Consider the following 23452-nt stretch of genomic DNA (forward strand, 5'->3'; position numbering starts at 1 on the left):
AAAAATTGTGTGTCACTCTCTCCTTATCTCATTTAATTTATACACTTTTAATTCAACATGTGTATGCTTGTTCATTTACGGTTATAACAAATTGCATGCACACATTTATTTTAAATGAGATACCTGTGTATGTTTGCACATATTGCTTATTCGGTTTTTACATACACAACCATAATTAAAATAGGATATGATATGTGGTGAATTGGTGCAAATAATTAAATTTATCCAAAATGTTTTAAAACCCAATTCACTCCCCTTCTTGGGATCACACCAATTCCAAAAGTTTATATGGTGTATATTATTAGAAAGCGATGATATGTCATATCTGGTACGTTTTTCCATGTTCATGCATATTTGCATCTTTTAAGTACTCCAATTCATACATCTACACAATATTGCACAAGTTTCTAACTTGGACTCCAACCCCTCTATATTATAGGAGAAGTAAGAAGTGGAGAGGACTTCGTGGGGTTTATTCCTCCATAAAGGTTTCATGAAATTCATTTGCTTGGTTTGTTCTCCTTAAAGACAACTTGAAAGCCTTTAGAAGTTATGTGATATTTAGAGCTAACCATGCATTAGAAAGTTTTATCTTATACCATAAGATAGAGTTTTACCTGTTGTCTAGAGGAAAATAACATGCTAAGACACCTAAAGTCATAGACATGATCCTAAGAGGCATGGTAAGCATTTAAAAACATACATTTATCTTTTATTGTATTAAAATTGAATTGCATAGGTATAAAACATGCTGATGAGACTAATTGGGATTTTGAGTTATTGGAAGTGCTTGTTCCATCATATTTTCAAAGCACTTTACTAAACATAATAAAACTTTGGGTGAAGAAGCAAGACATAATCGGGATTTTGAGTTGTTGGAAGTGTTTGTCTAAGGATGATCAAAGGAAGTTCACAACTACTTATGGTCATATCATGGATGTACTTTGGGTTGATGTTGATTGGAGGGTCCTTGATTTCATGATCCATCACTAGGACCCTGTGTATATAGATGTTGCACTTTTGGGTTAACTAATATGGGTTCTCTTATTGAGAAGTATGAAGAGTTGTTATAAATGCCAAAGTCAACTCATAAATGAGTTTTTTACTTTTGATCGTAACACTAATCCGATTTGAGTTTTGATCATAACGATGGGAGGTAAAGCTAAGGAGTTCAATGAGAAAGTTCATAAAAAGGGATAAACTAAGGGGTGGCATTAGATTAAGCTATAGAAACTCTCTAAAGAGCACCTTGATGATCTAGATCCCAATTTTACTTTAGCTTTTGGCATTAGCAATTTATTACCTGGTTTTACTTCCTTTAGTTGCACACATTATTAATTATGGAGCTGCTATGGTGTTTTTCGAGGTAAAGCAAACACCAATTCCTACTATCATTGTTGAGAGACTTTTATCTCTTAACTTCTGCTCGGATAAAGGGAAAGGATCTCTACTTTGCTGCACCCAATAATTATATGTTTGGTTTCTTGGGTATGTGGCATCTCATCCATTCAAAAGTGCATTCATTGGGGGGGGGGGGAGAGAAGGAATCCTTTACTGAACTGTGTTATAGGGAATTAGAAGATTGATACAATTGTTGCTCTCGAGAGCTTGGAGGGTAAGTTGGTTAGATGTTAAGCTAAGTGGATGCCATCTGATCCATAGTATTGACATGTGGAGACTTTCCTTAGGTACCACTCTTTGGAGCTAGGGGTGTAGTAGCTACGCACCCGTTCTAGCTTTATATTAGCTAGGCTACTTCCACTTTATACCCAAAGTTATAGGACTTCATTAGTTTTAGTGTTGATACAAAGATGATGCAACTACTCAGTTAATTAAGCAGAATAAGAAGGCTTGGTTGTGTCCTAGGATTATAAAGAAGGAAGCACCACTCACACTTCATTGGGATACCAAATTGTCATTTATACTTAAGGAAGGGCTATAAGTATCCATATGCTCAGGGATAAGATAAACTTATGCCTCATCCCAATGATCTGAAAGACTATTATGGAAAATTTTGGGTTAGATAACAGTTCTATCATTAAGTGTGGAAAGGGAAGGCAGCTCTACTAAAGGAGATAAAGAGGAAGATAGTTGACATGCTGAGGGCAATGGAAGAAGAGGAGACATTAAGGGCTTGAGTCTTTGAGCTAGACATGCTGATTGATGGCTTAGAGAAGGACTGGGAAGATGCTTTGGAAAATGAAGTATAAGGCGGCTAAAAGGAAACGTTAGAGTGAGGTAAATAAGATGATTGAGGCAAACTAGGAGCTAAAAATGCAAAAAAAACTAAATGAGAAGTAGAGAAATTTGAATCAATAGAGAATGCAACAAAGGTAGAGTATTTAGAGAGATAGATATAATGACTGTTAGCTTTACCATGATCCCAAGAGGGGGTGAATTGGTATTTTAAAATTGATGCCCTAGGTCAATACCCTAACAGCAATATTTTCACAACCCTAAATTCAATCTAGTGCAAGTAAAATAAATCAATTGTAATATGTAGCAAAAGTTAAATAGCACAATTTAATCAACCAAGCATGCACCAGAAAGTAGTCAAAAAATAAGTGACACCCGAAAATGTTATCGACGTTTGGCAAATTGCCTACGTCCCCACCTTGGCTAACAAGCACAATGATTACCACTATAATGCTCACTTGAGTGGGTGGAGCGACACCAAAACAACCAAGTCAATTAGAAGAAGGCTGAACTCAATCTTTACACACAATCCTTACCGGACTGGATTACCACCCCCTCAGGCCACGCCTGGAATACAATAATATGTTCACAATAAGATTGGTACAGTGATTATGCTTTCATGTAAAGCAAACATGTACCCAATATAAACGGTCACAAACACCACCAAATGATATAATAAAGTATGTTCAATGTGGTCTAAATGTCTACTCTGAAATATTTATGCAAATGTTGTAATCAATGCATGAGAGTGTAAATAATATGATCTTTGTATCCAAATAATGACTTCTATCACAATACATAAACAAAGATCCTTAGCACACTTCGAATATCTCAACAAATATTTTTCTCAAAGTATAAGCCTAAAGTGATATTTAGATTTTGTTTGTAAAAATGGTTTGATCTTTGTGTTCAAAATATAATGCTAATCAAGGAATATTGCAACAAATATCTTTAGAACATAAACAAATATCTCTCCAAGTATTTTTCTCAAAATGAAACACACGAAATATTTGGAAATGATTTGAAAATATTTTTACCAACCAAAATCGAATAAGAACTTCTTAAGATATTGCAATAACAATGCAACACTCAGAAGCTCAAATGAAGTTTTCTTAAGGAAGACTTATTGATAAAGTCTCCTAAGAAAAACTTAAGGTCTTGCTCTCAAACAAAATAATCTCAATCAATCACAAATTGGAGAAAACAAACCTTTAAAGTAAGAACACTCAATTCACACTTACAAAGGGATTTTTGACAATATGGCAAGGTAAGTATGAGTGTAGGATACGTGGAAGTGAGTATGAGAGATTTTGGATTTCAGAGGATTTTCATTAATCAAGTTTGCTACTTGGTGTCTAATATTTTCAAATGAGGGGGTATATATAGACTACCCCATAATTATAACCGTTCAAGACATATAGGGTATTGTTAGTATTGTTTTAAACCATTTTAACACAATTAACCCTGTGTAGAAAAATTTAACTGCAGTAAAAATAATTTGCCAACCCGAGAGCACCGATCGACCGGACATGAGGTTCGGTTGACCAAGTGACAAAGTTCGGTCGACTAGGAGAATTTTGAACTGAAAGTTCAGTCGACCAAACTAGGGTTTCCAAAGGCGATTTTTCATTTTTGCGCGGTTCGGTCAACCGTGTGGATTTGAGCTAAGTGGTTTAGTCGACCAAGAAGTTGGCCAAACCCACGTGGGGATATGGTTGACCAGGTGGTTGGCTTCAGCATCAAGTGCGGTCGACCGCATGTCAGACATTAAACCTGAAAAGAGTTCGATCGACCGGGTAACTTGAACTGGCAGGGTTCGGTCAACCGTGATATGGTCAAACTATTGACCTGGTAATCGGTTCGATCGATCGACAGATTGACACCATGAAAGTACGGTCGACCGAACATGTATTTTTAATGCATTTCGATTCTATTTACTTATGCAATCACCCAATCCATATAAGCATATTATGTTTATGCATGCATGAGTGTCCTAGGGTCATTCTAGGTCTTTTTTGTTTGAGCTTACCTATTATATCATGCATGTGATGCATTTAATTATTACAACCCAGATCTTATTTACTATTACAAACTTATATTTAATAATGAATTGAAATACAATGCAAATAGAGTCTTCAGGGTCTTCAACCTTTACTTCTTGTGCCATCATATTGATTTGCCAATTGTATACCAGCACATATCCTCAAATAGCCGTCAAATACAACAAGTATTTGTCATTATCAAAACCAAATTTGACCAATAAGGTCAACATTCTCCCCCTTTTTAATGATGATAAATACATCATGCAAAAAATGGGTATAGCCTTAGAAGGCTCCCCCTAACAATGTGCATTATGTAAAAGTTTGTCAATGTGCATTATGTAAAAGTTTGTCAATGCAAATTATTTTTCTTAAGTGCAACCCAATTTTTGCCCTCTTATCCATCTCCCCCTTTTAGAAACATCAAAAAGGGCTATGAAAGTAATAACCTTAGGCAATGGGTATGAATCATTAGTATACAAGATAAGTTTGGGAATTTTTAAAAATTTTGGCGGCATGCCGTTTGAAAGTAGGACAGTTCCTAAAAAAAATTTTGTATAAAAATGACCTGTTTTGAGTTTTTAAGATCTAACAGTTTATTAACAACTACTTAACTCAAACAGTTCCAGTATGATCAATACATAAAACATAAATGCAATCATTGTCATGCGGTAGATATGATAATTGTGCATTGCAAAACATAATCAATTTCATAAAGTCCAAGCCAATGAAAGATATCAATAGTTATATTAGTTGCTAGACTTTGAAATTATAAGAAAGCTCCCCCTAATAGTTATGTTTATGCATGCATGAGTGTCCTAGGGTCATTCTAAGTCTTTTTCGTTTGAGCTTACCTATTATATCATGCATGTGATGCATTTAATTATTACAACCCAAATCCTATTTACTATTACAAACTTATATTAAATAATGAATTGAAATACAATACAAATAGAGCCTTCAGGGTTTTCAAACTCTACTTCTTGTGTGATCATATTGATTTTCCAATTGTATACCTACACATATCCTCAGATGGCCATCAAATACAACAAGTATTTGTCATTATCAAAACCGAGTGTGACCAATAAGGTCAACAATGACTCTTAGCTATAAACCAAGAGCTAGGAGTCAAGCTATGGGAGTCCAAGGTACAACTACAAGGGTAGCAAAAGGATATGGCAACTCAACAAATGCATATCCAAGAACTAGAATAGGTAATAATGTATAAGGAGAAATTCTCATAATTGTCGGTGTATGAGGAAAAATCTTGCGATAAGCTGCAGATTATCATATTTATTTTTCATGCCATGTAAGAGAGGCTCATAGCATTAGATCCTATCCTTTAGCAGGCAAGTAGATTAACTCAGATACAGTATCTTATGGTTTGTAACATTGTCAACTGCATGATTTTTACAAAGTCTACATATATATATCTGATGTGATGACTTCTCCTAGCCTACTTCAAGAATGCTAGTGATGTATATGAGGAATAGAATACAAAATATCTCCCTTTAATGAGTAGGATTTATATCTACACTTTTGGATGGAATAAAACGAATGTTATTTGCCTTTAGTAATGTGTTTTTTTAATTTCATGAATGTTCTTCAAAGGGTTTACATGTCCTTGCATGGACTATGAAAAGTAAAGATCCACTTGGCATGTTCTATTAGTATACAATTTTATTTTGTTTGTTTGGTATGTTTGCCTTATGTTGTACTCTATTCTCTTCGTGAATGTTTAAATTTATACCATATATTCAATGTAATGTTGTTAAAATTCTAGGAAAAAATAAAAATTATAAAGCAATTCGTGACCCAATCATTACTAAAGCTTGGTTAGAAGTATGGAATTACCAAAATCCCATAAAAATGAAAAGTCTCCATTTTACAAGAGGATTAAGACTTTGAAAAAGCCAGTAGTGGATCCAATCTAGCTTATGAAAGGAAAAACGTTGCTAGTTGATGAAGCTCAACCATCAACTGCACCACCAATTTCTCAAGAACCAATATTCATTAACAAAATTGGGAAGGAGCTAGTACTGAACCAACTAAATCCACTAATCAAAGGATGAGGAAGGTCAATCAATTGGAGATAAGATTGCATAGCATACATTGAAGAGTAGTTAAGATCAATTTAAGGAATACAAGATAGGGGCGTGAGAGATTTTGAAGATCTTTGGCTCTTTATAGCTATGGTTCTACTAAAAATCTATCTCCAAATTATATAAGGAAAATGGCACTATATATAGAGAGTCAAATCTGCTTATGCATGTGCTTCACGGAAGTTTGACTAGACCAACGCTTAAATGGTATGCTTCATAGATTAAAGTTAAGAAATGGAGAAATTTGGCAAACTTACTCTTGAATTAGTATCAATTAAATGTTGATATTGCCATATATCAAATGAAAAAAGAGTATAGAAACTTTCAAAGACTACACACAAAGGTGGAGGCTGCTCTTAAGTCAATCCACCATTATTTGACATAGAAATGGTTATGACCTTTGTGGGCACACTAAAAGGGATGTACTATGACAAATTGATTCCAAAAAGCTTATCCAACTTTGTAGCCATTAAAGAAAATATTAAGTGTGGTTTTAAGTCAGAGAAGCTCACTGATTATACTACTTTGAAGACATTGAGCAAATCACAGTTAAGAAGACTCTTGTTTAAAAAGGAGAAGAAGGAAGAAGAAGCTAATGTTGTATCTCAAGGCATGGCACAAAATCAAACTATGACTCAAGTTGTTTCAACTTACATCGCTTAACTTGTCATAAGCCTAAAAACCAACATGTCGAGTTCACCAAACACCAATTTAAGCCAAGTTAATACTAATCCTAGACCTAAAGGAGCAAAGTGACATTTTTCAAAGTAATCACCTAGGAAGTGGCTTGAGTATGACACGCCGATTTTCATACCATTTTTTTCCATATAACACATAAATCATATAATCATATATCGGTCACATCAACCTCTGATACAACCATACATAACCCGACTCGAAAGTGGGTAACACGTGCACAATCATACACATATACACAAACCTAACAGTGGAAGTCATTTCATATATATATACCAAGCAAATACACATACCAAAGTACCAATCATCCATAAATACAAGTCTACCACAAAACCACTAAAGGAATCAAACCCCCCTAGCTCAAAATACTTACCCTGTCTACTCAACATATCTGCTCCCCTCTATCTCAGAGCTCTATCACCGGGTCTATCTTGGTTCCCTAAAATGTTTAAATGATTGGGTGAGACACATCTGAGCAAGACGGAATAAATTATCTACAATGCGTGGCAGTATGAATTTCATTATATCATAACATATAATCATATCAGTGATAGTATCTTCTAAGAAAATATACCATTTCCACATTTACAATCATAGAGATTTACAATACAAGCTTTCATAAGCTTTTACTTTCATTTCCATATCCGTTCATACACAACCTATGTTTATCAGTGAAGTTCTTGAGAATAGGGAAGCTTACCCGCCCATACAAGCAGCTGCCCTCTGCCCTGACATCGTTTGTATTCTTACTTGAATAACTCGGGTTCGACAACAACTGATACTTATTAGGGCACTCACCTTACTTAGCAGGCCCTCAGGTGGGGTGTTTTACTTCACTTTAATTATTTATATTATTGACTCACACAATTTCATTCACATTTTCATTTTCATTTTCATTTTCATTTCATTTCATTCCATTACCATTTCCATTTCATTTCATTTCACATCTAGCTCATGAGTATCCTCGATACCAACACATTTGTGTTTGTAACTTATGGTTGCCCTGAGGATATCTCTCCATGTTATGCTTCCCCCTATGAATAGGGTTGTACAGCCCGAAGGCTGGATTTAACTGCGGTTGGCTTACCCAGTTAGATCAAAATATCATCTCATATATCCCATGCCTATAGCACGACTGGCTAGCCTATAGCCTTGATCTGGACTCAGGGGGCACAACAACTTTACTAAATAGTTCAGTCGACTGCCACGCCACACGCTCCACAAGTCCGTGCGGTTGCACTATCTCCAATAGCAATGGTACCATTCTCAATATCACAACCCATTATTAGGGTTTCCATATCCATCCACTAGATTTATCACTACCACATACCCACAATCATTATGCGGTATTGGCATTTCATTAATCACATTTCTATATTCATCTTTCAGAATTTCACATTTCAATTCTCACAACTCAATATTCATATTACAGAATTAACGTTGCAATATTCACATTTCTCATAACCATATTTCTCATATTCATATTTCTTATAACCATATTTCTCATATTCACATTTCTCATATTCATATTTTTCATATTCACATTTCAATATTTGTATTGTAGTATTCACATTACAATACTCACATTCTCATATTCTCATTTCAGTGTTCACATTTCATTATTTTCATTGCAGTAGTAACATTGCAATATTCTCAATTCAGCTTTCACAATTCAGTATTCACAACTCATTTCATCTCATAATAATGTATACATATCTCATTTCACGTTATTCAATATTTCTCAACAAAACCTTTCCATATATCATGTTTCACCATTTCTCAGAAGATATAAACATTTCAATGCATTTCACTTCCATCATTTTTCCACATTTCAAATCCCATATATCAATACACATTTCATAAACTCATATTTCTCATGGTAAATCATTTAACCCAGTTTTAAACATTTCTCAATATAAATCATATGCTACACAAATTTTATCTGATATTTATATCATAATAAATTTCAAGTAAAATAACATGATACCATTTTCACATAACAATTCAAACAATATTTCTCAAATCGACTGTAATAATTTATTCCCCTTCCCTAATTTACTGAGAGGTTCTCTAACACCCTAAAACCTATGCTCCACAATGTTCATAGCCCAAAAGCCTAAAATTCACATTTACCCCACATTATTTAACTCAATCTCCACAATATTAACATTTAATGTTCCCTAGGCCCTATATACTCCAAATTTACAATTAAAACTAATATTTAACACCCTTACCTCCGTTTTGGAGTGGGGCCCCAGAACCCCAAACTGAAAATCTACTCCGTCTAAGTTGCAGAGAATCTTCCCAAGAACCTCATGGTGGTTCCCAATCGTTGATTCAGGCTTTAACGGAGCCGGAATCGAAGAGAGAAATGAGAGGGGTTCGTAGGGTTTTAGAGAGAGAGAGAGAGAGAGAGAGAGAAAGAGAGAAGGTTTTTGTTTGATTAAAGAAAATGTTTCACCAATTTTCTCTGACCCTCAAAAAATCGTCACCGGTTTTCTATTTAAGCAGCCCAATTTTTATCGTTTACCCATTATCGTTCCACGGTAAAACCAAAATCGTCACCAATTTTCTGTTCCCTCCAAAAAACCGTCGTCGATTTCTCCTTTTCCAGCCAAAAATCACTTTTTCCCATTTTCTTTTATTATTTTATTTTCTTGGGTCTCTACATTCTCCCCTCCTTATAAAATTTCGTCCTCAAAATTTGTCATTTATCACATTTCCATTCTTAAATAATAACACCACCTTTTTATTAATTACCCTCACTTATAGTGGAGGAATACCGTGGTTACATAGGGGTTCTGGGAGATTACAACCATTGAAAGAAAATTCTCCCCAAAATCATTAAAAACCAAAATACAATTTATACTATATTATACAAATCCAATTACATAACTTAATCTTGATTCCCACTGAACAGATATGGATATCTCTGGCGCATCTACTCCTCTAATTCCCAAGAAGCTTCCTCTACTGCATGGTTGCACCATAGAACTTTTATCAGTGGTATGTTTTCTATACGCAGCTTCTGCCCTTTCTGATCCAAAATCCACACTCGCATTTCCTTATAAGACAAAGCATCACTGAGTTCCAATGCCTCATGTCTGATCACATGGGAGGGATCTGGGATGTATTTCCTTAACATGGAAATGTGAAATACGACATGAATTCGAGATAAGAGCGGTGGTAATGCCAGCCTGTAGGCAGCTAGACCCACTCTTTCAAGAATCTTGAATGGTCCAATATACCTAGGGCTCAGTTTACCCTTCCTCCCAAATCTTATAACTCCTTTTAACGGCGCCACCCTCAGAAACACATGATCCCCAGTGTCAAACTCTAACTCTCATCGGCAAGTATTGGCATAACTCTTCTGCCAACTCTGTGTTGTTCTAATCCTATCTCTGATGAGTCTGAATTTATCCTGATTCTGCTGTATCAGCTCTTGCCCCAATATATGTCTCCCCTCAATGTCATCCCAGTATAATGGGTATTGGCATCTCCTACCATACAATGCCTTAAAAGGTGTCATCCCAATGCTGGTCAAATAAATGTTATTATATGCAAACTCAACTAGTAGTATATACTGTATCCAACTGCCTTTAAAGACCAGCACACATCCACGAAGCATATCCTCCAATATATGTATCGTTCTCTCCGTCTGTTCATCAGACTAAGGATGAAATGTTGTGCTGAATGATAACTGAGAACCCATGGCTCCTTAAAAACTCCTCCAAAAATGAGATGTGAACCACGGGTCTCGATCTGAAACTATGGACACTGAAACAATATGCATTCTAACTATCTCCTGTATATACAACTCTACTAGTCTGTTTAAGGAGTAAATAACTCTGATAGGCAAGAAATGGGTGGTCTTCATCAGCCAATCTATGACTACCATAATGGCGTCCTATCCATGTAGTGTCGATGGTAATCTTGTGACAAAATTGTTAGAATTGGTGTATTCCCAAGAGGAGGGGTGAATTGGAATTTTAAACTTTCTTCCTAGGTTCAACTAATCCTACAATCAGTATTACACAAACCTAGGATCTTTTTAAGCGATTCCAAATGCATAGATAAAAATGATGTAGAAATTAAATCAAACGCATCATTCACACCAAAACATACATGTGCAATAAATGTAAAGAATAGAAATATAAACAAGGCACACGATATGTTATCGGGGTTCGGCCAACTGTGCCTACGTCCCTGCCTCTAGCTCGCAAGCCAGAAGATTCCACTAATAGCTCACTTAAGGGTGGAGCGGCACCGTTTACAATTAGGTCAAATTAACACAGGGCTGACCTCAACCTTAACCAGGTCAATTAGCACAGGGCTGACCTCAACCTTTACCAATCCTTACCGAGCTGAATTACCGCCCCCTCAGACCACGCCTGGAATCTCTCAGATATACAAACAAAAGGTACAATGTATAGGTGCTTTCATGCAAAGCAAATTTGTACCAAAAATGCTCACAATATCACATACACCACACATGATTTAACAATGTAAACTCAATGTGGTCTAAGTAGTTCAACTCTCAAATAGATTTTCTATCAGTGTAGTACGCACGTGAGAGTATCAATAATAATCTGTGTATTTCAAAATATTTAATTAAACGTGTTCACACAGAGTATCAAGCCTTAAGAATATCAACAAGCAGAGTATCTTAATCACGTGAATATGTATATGCTTGGATTGCAAAGTAGATAATCTTTGTATTCAGCAAATTATATATACTTGAATAAATATTGCCACAAAGATTAATGTAACAAACACAAATATCTTTTCACAAATATTTCAATAAAGATTTCAGAAGATATTTGAGTAGGTTTGAAAATATTTTTGCAAGCCAAAACCAAATACAAACCTCCTAAGCTATTGCAATGAGAATGCAACACTAGGAAGTTTAACATAAGTCTTCTTAGGGTAGGCTTATTAGAAAAGCCACCTAAGAATACTTAGGTTATGCTCTCAAAGAAAAATCGATTCAAATACACAACAAATAAGAGAGCAAACCTTCCAAGCAATAACACACAATACACTTACAAATGATGTAGATAGATGAAGAAGGTAAGCTTGAGTGGATTTTGAAAGAGTATGAGCAATGGGAAATATTTAGCTTGAGAGAGAAATTTTGATTTTGGTTTTTGCTAATCACCCTAATTATCTCAAATGAAAGAGTATAAATAGACACATCAAAATATTTGACCGTTAGGGACCTATTAGGGATTGTTGAAAAAGTTTAATGTCAATTTAACCAATTTAACCCTGTTTAAAACATTTAACCCGCGGTAAAAATGATGGTAACCTGAGAGGTCCGATCGACCAGAACATGTTTCGGTCGACCAGGACTCATATGCTTCGGTCGACCATGGAAATATTGAACTAAAGGCTTGGTCAACCAGGAGAGGGCGATTTCTCAATTTTCCGAGGTTTGGTCGACCAAGGCATTTTGAACTACCTGGTTCGGTAGACCAAACCGCTGGGATTTCTCCTGGGGACCCTCCGGTCAACCAGGTAGTTGGAGTACAAAAGTGGTCAGTCGACCAAATGGTCAAACTTTTGACCCAAGGAGGTTTCGGTCGACCAGGGGCTTTTGAACTACCTGGTTCGGTTGACTAGGTGGTCAAAATGTTGACCAAAAAGGGTTTTGGTTAATCGGGGCTTTTTGAACTATTCTGGTTCGGTCGACCAGGGCCTTGGTCAACTATTGACCCAGGCCTGGTTTCGGTCGACCAGGCCAAAATGAACTGAATGTGCTGGTCAACCGAAAGTGCACCATGTGTGCATTTTGGTCCAATCTTGAAGCATATAAACCCTATTCAAGTGCCTAACAAACAAATGTGTATATGTGAGTGTCCTAGGGTCACATGGGATCCAATTTGAAGACCCCGAAAAAGTCCGGTGTCGGTTGGCCGATACGCCCTAAGGTCATGCTAAGGTCATTTTGCATAATGATTTGATTTGAGCTTACAAAATAAATCATGCATGTGTTGTGTGTGCTTATTACAAACCAAATAACCTAATTTACTATTACAGACCAAATAGACCACTAAATATATTACAACTGAAAATACGAACTGATCTTCAAGCTTTGAGCTTTCTCGTGCCATTGATGATATGCTAATATGAACCTGCACATTAGCTAAACATTTATTAAATACAGGAGTATTTGTCATTATCAAAACTGGGCGTGACCTATAAGGTCAACAAAAATTCATCGCTATATACTCCCACTTTCACTCAGGAATATACATCGGTAACAATAACCCCGCGGGTCTCTGATGCTCAGCTTTCACCCACTGGCATGTCAAACACTATGCTACAAACTTGGCAATCTCTCTTTTCATTCCGCTCCACCAAAAGACTCCCAAAGATCCCCATACATTTTAGTGCTACTAGGATGTACCGTATACAGGGATTGATGCACTTCTTCCAAAATCACTTAATCCCAGGTTCGGTATGTACACAAAACTTGGTACGGAACCTCAAGGCTCCATTATAAGAGATACTGAAATCTTCCTCTAGACCATCCTATAATTTCTCCATAAGCTCTACCAACTGTGCGTCACTCCTCTGAACTATTTTAATCCTTTCCTATAGAGTCGACTATAACACCAGACTGGCAATAGATGCCTGAGGATTGCCTTTTACAAGTTCTATCCCAAGTCTCTCCAAATCCATCTGAACCAGATGCTGAATCGCCACTGGAGATACTAATGCACCCACTGATTTTTGGCTCAAGGCATCAACTACCACATTAGAATTTCCTTGGTGGTAACTGATGGTGCAGTCGTAATCCTTTATTAGCTCCAACAACCTCCTCTGCCTCATGTTCAAATCTTTCAGTGTGAAAAAAGTATTTCAGGCTCTTGTGATCAGTAAAAATCTCACACCTACCCCCATAGAGTAATGTCTCCAAATCTTTAGTGTGTATACCACTGTTGCTAGCTCCAGATCATGGGTAGGGTAATTCTTCTCATATTCCTTCAACTTTCGTGAGGCATATGCTATCACTCTCCCCTACTCCATCAAAACACAACTGAACCCTTTATACGATGCATCACTGTAAATCATGAAACCCTTTTCACCTAAAGGAATCGTCAACTCCGGTACAGTAATAAATCATTGCCTCAACTCCTAGAAGCTCTACTCACATTCATCAGACGATTCAAACTTCACCCCTTTCCTAGTTAATCTAGTCAACGGATCTGACAATTTAGAAAAACCATTAACAAACCTGTGGTAGTATCCAGCTAATCCCAGGATACTTCTGATTTCTTGCACATTTTTCGGTTGTACCCAATCTACTACCACCTCAATCTTACTCGAATCTACTGAAATACCACCCTTTGATACTAGCTCTAGCCAGAACTCGCACTTCTTAAGTTTCACATACAATCTTCCTTCTCTCGGCACTTGTAGCACTATCTTCATATGTTCCTTGTGCTCCTCTAGGCTCCTTGAATACACTAGTATGTCATTAATAAACACTACTACAAACTGATCTAGATACTGGTGAAAAACCCTATTCACCAAATCTATAAACACTGCAGGAGCATTTGTCAATTCAAACAGCATAACCAAGAATTCGTAGTGGCCATATTGAGTTTTGAATGTGTCTTTGAAACATCCTCTGCTCTAACCTTTACCTGATGATAACCAGATCGTAAATCTATCTTCAAGAAAACTTGTGTCCCCTATAGCTGGTCAAATAAGTCATCGATGTGGGGAAGCGGGTATTTATTCTTGATAGTCAATTTATTAATTTTTCGGTAGTCGATACACATTCTCATCAACCCATCTTTATTTTTCACAAATAATACTAGTACTCCCTGTTGGCCTTACAAGGCTTAAAATCTTGAATCTTGTTTTGATGCTAACAAACAAGTGGAATTTAACATATATGTGTGAGTAATGTTGTCTCAGAGCTCATATATAAGAAAGTAAGGTCAAAGTGCTCACAAGGATCAAATGAAGATTAAAAGAGTCAAAGCATGGATTTAAATATCAAAGCATGGATTTAAAGATGATATATTAAACCTTGAAGAATATGAGGACATGAATAAGTTGTTGAAAGCCAAGGAATATTAAAGTCAAAAGAGCCAAAGAAAGGCAAAGTGAGAAAGCTCAAAGAATATGAAAGCTTGAAGAAAAGATGGACTCAATCCAAGGACAAAGCACGAAGACTCAAGAACCTAGAATGAGAAAAGTCTTAGACGTCTTTTTGTAAGTACTTTAATATTTAAATATCGTTTGAAATATTATGAAGCTCTTAGGTTAACTTCTTGGACTTAGATACCTTTTAAAATACTTGAAAAATATTTTTATGAGGTCAAAAATTATTTTATAAAGGTTAGAATCATTTTTGGAATGAAAAGCACCAAAAAGAGTTTTTCCAAATGCTGTCAGTTTTTATACATTCGCATTGAGGTGCATTTGTATCTATCAAAAACTCTTTATTTTTAAATCTTTTTAACATGAAAGTTGTAGGATTTTCTCTTAGCTTTCTTTTGACATCAAGAACACCTAATTTAAAGTTATACAAAAAAGTTATGGTCAAAATACTGAAGTAGAGTCACAATTGTCAGCCAACCGAACACTGTTCACCGGAGGAACTTTAGCTGACTGAACAACACACAGAACCACTTTAGATGACCGAAGTGTAACTTCAGACGTTTGAAGAATAACTTCAAACGTCTGAAGAATAACTTCAGACAACTGAAGATTAAGTTCAGTCATTTGAAAATTTTTTGCTGAATTTTCTAAAGTGGCACAATCTCCTAAGACGTCTGAACCCTATTTTTCGGTCATCTGACCCTGTGTCCAGTTCATTTTTTAAAGGGTCTCATGAACTTCAGATGACTAAACTCGACTCTTCAGTCATCTGAACACTGTTAACGGGCATATTTTTCCCAAGTTTATAAATTCAAACTTATATTGCTTAGGCTCCAAACTTTCTAAAAACTTGGGAAATTATCTAAGAAAACTTTAGCAACAAGGAAACAAGTTTGAAAGCCTATAAATACATGGTTTTGCAAATCAAAACAAACCAAGAATTGAAAAATCTTTTTTAAGAAGCTGAAAGCACTCTTGTTCTTCCAAAGTTCTCTTGTTCACTCATTGCAAATCTATTTTGCTAAGATATTCTAAAGTGCTAATCCTTCCTTCTCTAAATTCCTACTGATAATCCTCATCTAAGAAGGATATTTGTGAATTCTACACTTAAGCTTTATTCTATTTCATATTGATATTTTACGTTGAAGTATATAGTGCTAAACTTGTACTAACTTACTCTTTGTGAGAGTATATTTGTACGCAAACTATATCTTGTGTTTCTTGTAATTCTTTGACGTTCCAAGGATTGTTTGGATCATTGGCTAAGTAAGGGGACATTGCTTAGAGAGGCGGGCACTAGCCTAATTAAGGAGTGACCGAACGAGGGAACATCTTTTGGAGAGGCGGGCTCTAGCCTAGTGAAAGAGTGTTTGAGCATGGGGTATCGCTTGTCAAGGTTTTGTTCCACCTGTCAACAGAACAGGTTTAGTGAATCCTTTGGCGGTTTGCCAAAGGCGAGGATGTAGGTTGGGTATAAGCCGAACCTTGTAAAAATCTCCATCTCACTCTCTCTTTCCCTATTCTTTATTTTTAGTACATATTTCAATTGCGTGGATTGTTTAAATTTGAAATCATATAAACTACGTATATTTGGAAATCAAATAAAATTAAGGTTTAATTTTGATTTGGGGTTGCAGAAACCGAAAGGGAGTACATTGTTTAAATCATACTTTGCGAAAACCATACGGGAGTACGTTACTTGGTTAAACATCCCAAAAATAAATTAACTGAGTTTATTTGAATTCTGAAGTTTGGAAAGAGCAATTGCATCTTATATTGAACATCACATTGAAGAAGCAATTTCATAAATACAGGACTTTGTTCAAAACTCACATTCACCACTAAAAACATCAAAAGATGAGAGTTACATATATTATATTAATTGTGATTGGATGGTATAAAAATTTGTTTTATATTCCAAGCGTACTAAATCTTGAATGATTTCATCAATCTAATAGTGTTGCAATGAACTTATATTTGGCAATCAAATTGGTTGGTGGTTTGAGCATTGTGGTTGATTGGTTTGACTAGTTTAATTATTTGTGTGATTGAAGATTGAATGTTTTATTAGTTGTCTTATTTTTTTTTTAAAAGAAACCAAATTCTTGTTTGATTGAGAAAAATAAATAAACGAGTTAAAGAATTGGTTAAATATTAAAAGAAGTTAAGGACAGTAAAAAGAACTAAGAAGAAAGTTTTAAAAGCCAATTCACCCCTCGCCCCTCCGTGGAAACTATTCCTAATTTCAATTGGTATCAGAGCGGGGTTATAGTAAATCTTAACAAGTAACTATAGAAAGATCCTAATGGCTCACATAGGTGTAGCTCCCTTTGGAGAGGGACAATCTTCAACTAGGCCTCCTATCTTTTGTGGTTTGAACTACACGCTTTGGAAAAAGAGAATGTAAATCTACCTCCAAACGATGAATTAGAAAGTATGGGAAGTTGTTATAGATGGAGATCAAATTCCCACTAAGATAGTAGATGGAAAACAAATCCCAAAAGAGAAGAAACATATGACCGATCAAGATTATAAAATGCTCCAAACAAATTCAAGTGCTATAAATGCTTTATATTGTGCCTTGGATGCTAATGAATTTAATAAAGTAATGGCCTGCAAATCAGCTAAGAAGATATGGGATAAGCTAGAAGTAACATATGAAGGAACAACGGATGTTAGGGATAATAGGGTTGATATGCTTACAAGTGATTGAAGCATTTAGAATGAACCCGGATGAATCCATATCCAGCATGTATACAAGGTTCACTCATATAATAAATTCCCTAAATGCCATAAGAAAAACTTACACTACTTATGAGATGATAAGAAAAATTCTAAGAGGTCTTCCCTCCATGTGGGAACCAAAGGCTACTGCTATCACTGAAGGTAGAAATCTGAAAAAACACATCCTTAGATGAGCTTATAGGTTCTCTCCTCACATACGAAATGACAATGAATGAAAAGAGCGGGAAAACCAAATCCCAAGAAACAATAGTCTTCAAAGCCTCAAAAGAAAACTCTAGTAGTGAAGAAATGGATGAAGATGAAGTAACCTTTATATCTAAAAAGCTAGAAAAAATCCTTAGAAGGAGAAACAAATTCAAAAGAAGAAACCAAGACTCCAAATCAGATGAAAAAGAATTTGGTACCAAGAAATCTAAAGATAAAACCCCTACTTGCTATAATTGCAATAAAATTGGACATATAAAACCAGAATTCCCACTATTAAAGAAAGAGTCTAAAAAAAAAAACAAGAAGGCCATGAAAGCCACTACGTGGGATAGTACAAGTAGTTCGGAGAATAAAATACGTGACCAAGAGGTTGCCTACATGTGCTTTATGGCATGGGATAACGAAGAAAGCTCTGCCACTAAATCTTTAAATAATTCTTGTAGTGATGAATCAAGTGATGAGGGTATGCTATCTTATGATGAACTTCAAGATGATTTATTAAAGTACATAAGATGCTGATTAAAGCAAATAAACAAAATACTTCATTGAAGAATTAAAATGAAAGTATAATGAAAGAATTAGAATCCCTTAGAAATGCTGAAAGAGAAAAATAAAAGAGAAAAGGATTCAAGGATCAAGAAAATAGAACATAAGTATGAATCAGCAATGAAAAAAATGGAACCCAAAATCTTGCTGAAAAAGAAAACAACTTGAAAATCAAGAAACTAGAAAGCAAGAATGGACAAATGATAAAAGACCTTCGATCCCTATCCTCTACGGTATATAAGAAAGATATGTATATTTCTGGATTAGAGGATAGAATAAGAAAATTATCTCTAGAGCTAGAGATTCATTAAAGAAGGTTGATAACAAGAAAGACATAGAGTTAAATGATCTCAAGAATCAAATCAAAGATAAGGATAAAATTATTTACAACTTTGCAAAGGGAAAGGAAAATCTTGAGAAGATGATTGGCTCACAAAGAATGTCATTGAACAAAGAAGGCGTTGGTTTCAATGGAGTTGAAAATAAAAAGAAAAAGAGCCTGTACATGGGATATTTCTTGAAAGGATCCAAAGACTATGCAAACACGTCTTCTAGTGCCTACACTAACACCATATGCTATCAATATAAGAAAAAGGGACATATAAAATTTGAGTGTCCATTTAAAAGGAAAGATGTTAAAAAAAAACAAGCATGGAAGATAAAAGAAACATCTCTTGACAAATCAACTGAACTCAAGAAGGTATAGGTACCAAAAGTCAAATAATAACTTCATACAAACATAAAGAAAATAGCATTGTTGGTTCAAAATCATAGGATGATTCTTTACAAGGCTTAAATTAAGAAAATATTAAGAAATAATCAAATTGAGCTTATTACTTAAGTACCTTGATTAAGAAGAAGATATTTGAGAATGAAAGCCTATATATTACATGCTTACATGCCTATATGATAAGCTTCCTACTAATGTGATGTGCTGATATGCTATATGCCACATGAGTATGACTTGACTTGACTTTACTTGACTTATATTGATAATTTATGGCTCATTATATTGCAAACTTGAGCATGATTATGAAGCTAAATCTTGATATAAGAGGAATAGAGTTTGAGCATGAGATTATTGAGTATGAGCATGAATCTTGATATAAAATTAATTTTTGACTATGCATGCTAATAATGAATCAAGTGGATAAATTTTTCTTGTGCTGCTCTTTATATTGGTATTCATGAGCTATGAATGATATTTTTGATATCCATAAACTATGCATGATATGATATTAGCTTTGGTATCTATAGAGTTTTTTTTGGTATCACAATTTAAAAATTTTTATTAGTATCACAATGTAAAAGGCTCAATTGGTATCACAAATTAATATTTAAGAATGATAAGCATTGATGATGTTAACATGATATTGGTACTCAATGATTGTGTTCATGAGAACATACAGGATATGAATCAATATATGAAGCATGGATAATAAACTTAAAAGCATAATTGGTATCAAATCTAAATGTATTAAATTCAGGTGGAGTGTTATGACTTATTGCTTGTATTATGGTTCTTCCCTAATTATTAAATTGGAATCATGGAATAAATAATCAGTATCATAAATTATTATGCATGTTGAAGTTTAAAGTACTATACTTTTTATGATTGCTCATAGCCTTAGCATTTAAAGTCTTACTCTTTTTTATCAATGTCAAAAGGGGGAGAAGTTTTAGGCAACAAAAATGGAGCATGATATTAAAAATTTATGAGCATGATATATATATATATATCAAAACAAGGATAAGTGCTTGATGTTGATTGATATTGATATCAAATAATGTGATTTTGATATATGAGCATGATACGTGAAAATATTTTTTAAATTATGCTTATTGAAAGGGTGGGCCTTTTTAAGGCTTACTCAAATTTTTGCTCCTTGTTTGTCATCATCAAAAAACGGGAGATTGTTGGGCTTACAAGGCTTAAAATATTATTATCTTATTTTGATGCTAACAAAAAAGTGGAATTTAACATATTTGTGTGAGTAATGTTGTCTTAGGGTTCATATATGAGAGAGCAAGGTCAAAGTGCTCACAAGGATCAAATGAAGCTTAAAAGAGTCAAAGCATGGATTTAAAGATCAAAGCATGGATTTAAAGATGATGTATTAAACCTTGAAGAATATGAGGACATGAATGAGTTGTTGAAAGCCAAGGAATATTAAAGTCAAAAGAGCCAAAGAAAGGCAAAGTGAGAAAGCTCAAAGAATATGAAAGCTTCAAGAAAAGATGGACTCAATCCAAGGACAAAGCAAGAAGACTCAAGAACCTAGAATGAGAAAAGTCTTAGAAGACTTTATGTAAGTACTTTAATGTTTAAATATCGTTTGAAATATTATGAAGCTCTTAGGTTAACTTCTTGGACCTAAATACCTTTTAAAATACTTAGAAAATATTTTTATACGGTCAAAAATTATTTTATAAAGGTTAGAATCATTTTTGGAATGAAAAGCACCAAAAAGAGTTTTTCCAAATGCTATCAGTTTTTAGACATTCTCATTGAGGTGCCTTTTTATCTATCAAAACCTCTTTATTTTGAAATTTATTCAACATCAAAGTTGTATTATTTTTTCTTAGCTTTCTTTTGACATGTAGAACACCTAATTTGGAGTTATACAAAAATAGTTATGGCCAAAATACTGAAGTAGGGTCACACTTGTTAGCCAACCGAACACTGTTCACGGGAGGAACTTCAGCTGACTGAATAGCACACAGAACCACTTCAGTCGACCGAAGTGTAACTTCAGACGTCTGAAGAATAACTTCAGATGACTGAAGAATAAGTTCAATCATCTGAAGATTTTTTGCTCAATTTTCTAAAGAGGCACAACCTCCTCAGACATCTGAACCCTATCTTCGGTCATCTGACCCTGTGTCCAGTTCATTTTTTAAAGGGTCTCATGATTCAGATGACTAAACTCGACTCTTCAGTCATCTGAACACTGTTAACAGGCATATTTTTTAAAAGTTTATAAATTCAAACTTATATTGCTTGGGCTCCAAACTATCTTAAAACTTGGGAAATTATCTAAGGAAACTTTAGCAACAAGGAAACAAGTTTGCAAGCCTATAAATACATGGTTTTGCAAATCAAAACAAACCAAGAATTGAAAAATCGGTTTTAAGAAGCTGAAAGCACTCTTGTTCTTCCAAAGTTCTCTTGTTCACTCATTGCAAATCTCTTTTGCTAAGATATTCTAAAGTGCTAATCCTTCCTTCTCTAAATTCCTACTAATAATCCTCATCTAAGAAGGATATTGGTGAATTCTATACTTAAGATTCATTCTATTTCATATTGATATTTTACATTGAAGTATATAGTGCTGAACTTGTACTAACTTACTCTTTGTGAGAGTATATTTGTACGCATACTATATCTTGTGTTTCTTATAGTTCTAAGCAAGAGGACATTGCTTAAAGAGGTGGGCTCTAGCCTAATTAAGGAGTGACCGAACAAGGGGACATCGTTTGGAGAGGCGGGCTCTAGCCTAGTGAAAGAGTGTTTAACTGTGGGGTATCGCTTCTAAAGGTTTTGTTCCACTCGTCAACGGAACAGGTTTAGTGAATCCTTTGGTGGTTTGCCAAAGGCGAGGACGTAGGTTGGGTATAAGCCAAACCTTATAAAAATCTCCGTCTCACTCTCTCTTTCCCTATTTTTTATTTTTAGTACATATTTCAATTGCGTGGATTGTTTAAATTTGAAATCATATAAACTACGTATATTTGGAAATCAAACAAACTTAAGGTTTAATTTTGATTTGGGGTTGCGAACACCGAAAGGGAGTACGTTGTTTAAACCATACTTTGCGGAAACCATACGGGAGTACGTTACTTGGTTAAACATCCCAAAGATAAATTAACTTAAGAGTTTATTTGAATTCTGAAATTTGGAAAGAGCAATTGGATCTTATATTGAACATCACATTGAAGAAGCAATTTCATATATACAGGGCTTTGTTCAAAACTCACATATTATATTGATTGTGATTGGATGGTATAAAGATTTATTTTATATTCCAAGTGTACTAAATCATGAATGATTTCATCATTCTATTAGTGTTCTAGTGAACTTATATTTGGCAATCAAATTGGTTGGTGGTTTGAGCATTGTGGTTGATTGGCTTGACTAGTTTAATTATTTGTGTGATTGAAGATTGAATGTTTTACTAGTTGTCTTGTTTTTTTTAAAAGAAACCAAGTTCTTGTTTGATTGACAAAATAAATAAACAAGTTAAAGAATTGGTTAAATATTAAAAGAAGTTTCGGACAGTAAAAAGAACTAAGAAGGAAGTTTTAAAAGCCAATTCACCCCCCCCCCTCTTGGGAAGCTATTCCTAATTTCACTCCCCAAGGCGACACACTGGGTCAAATGATCCATTGTCTAACATTTCGTGCAACAAGTCCTTTAATTCTTTCAGCTCTACCAGTGCCATTCTATACGTCGGTTTTGAAATCGGCACTGTCCCTGGAACTAAATCAATAATAAACTCTATCTCATGGTCAAGAGGTAATCTCGAAAAATCCAAAAAATCCCTCATTATCAAGATATCCTCTAACCTCAACTTCGCTTCTGATATCTTCTTTACACAAGCCACGTAACCTTGACAACCATCTAGCAGCAATCACCTCTCTTGAATGGCGGATAACAACTGTGGTGGGTGCGCACACAAGACCTAACAAACCTGTACTCCTGTCCCCCTGGAGGTCTGAACACTACCTCCCTCTGATGACAATCTATACTAGCATAGTGAGCAGCTAGCCAGTCCATACCCAGCATCACCTCAAACCCATGCA

The sequence above is a fragment of the Malania oleifera genome, chromosome 6 (genome assembly GCF_029873635.1).
Source record: "Malania oleifera isolate guangnan ecotype guangnan chromosome 6, ASM2987363v1, whole genome shotgun sequence".
Classification (NCBI taxonomy): Eukaryota; Viridiplantae; Streptophyta; class Magnoliopsida; order Santalales; family Ximeniaceae; genus Malania; species Malania oleifera.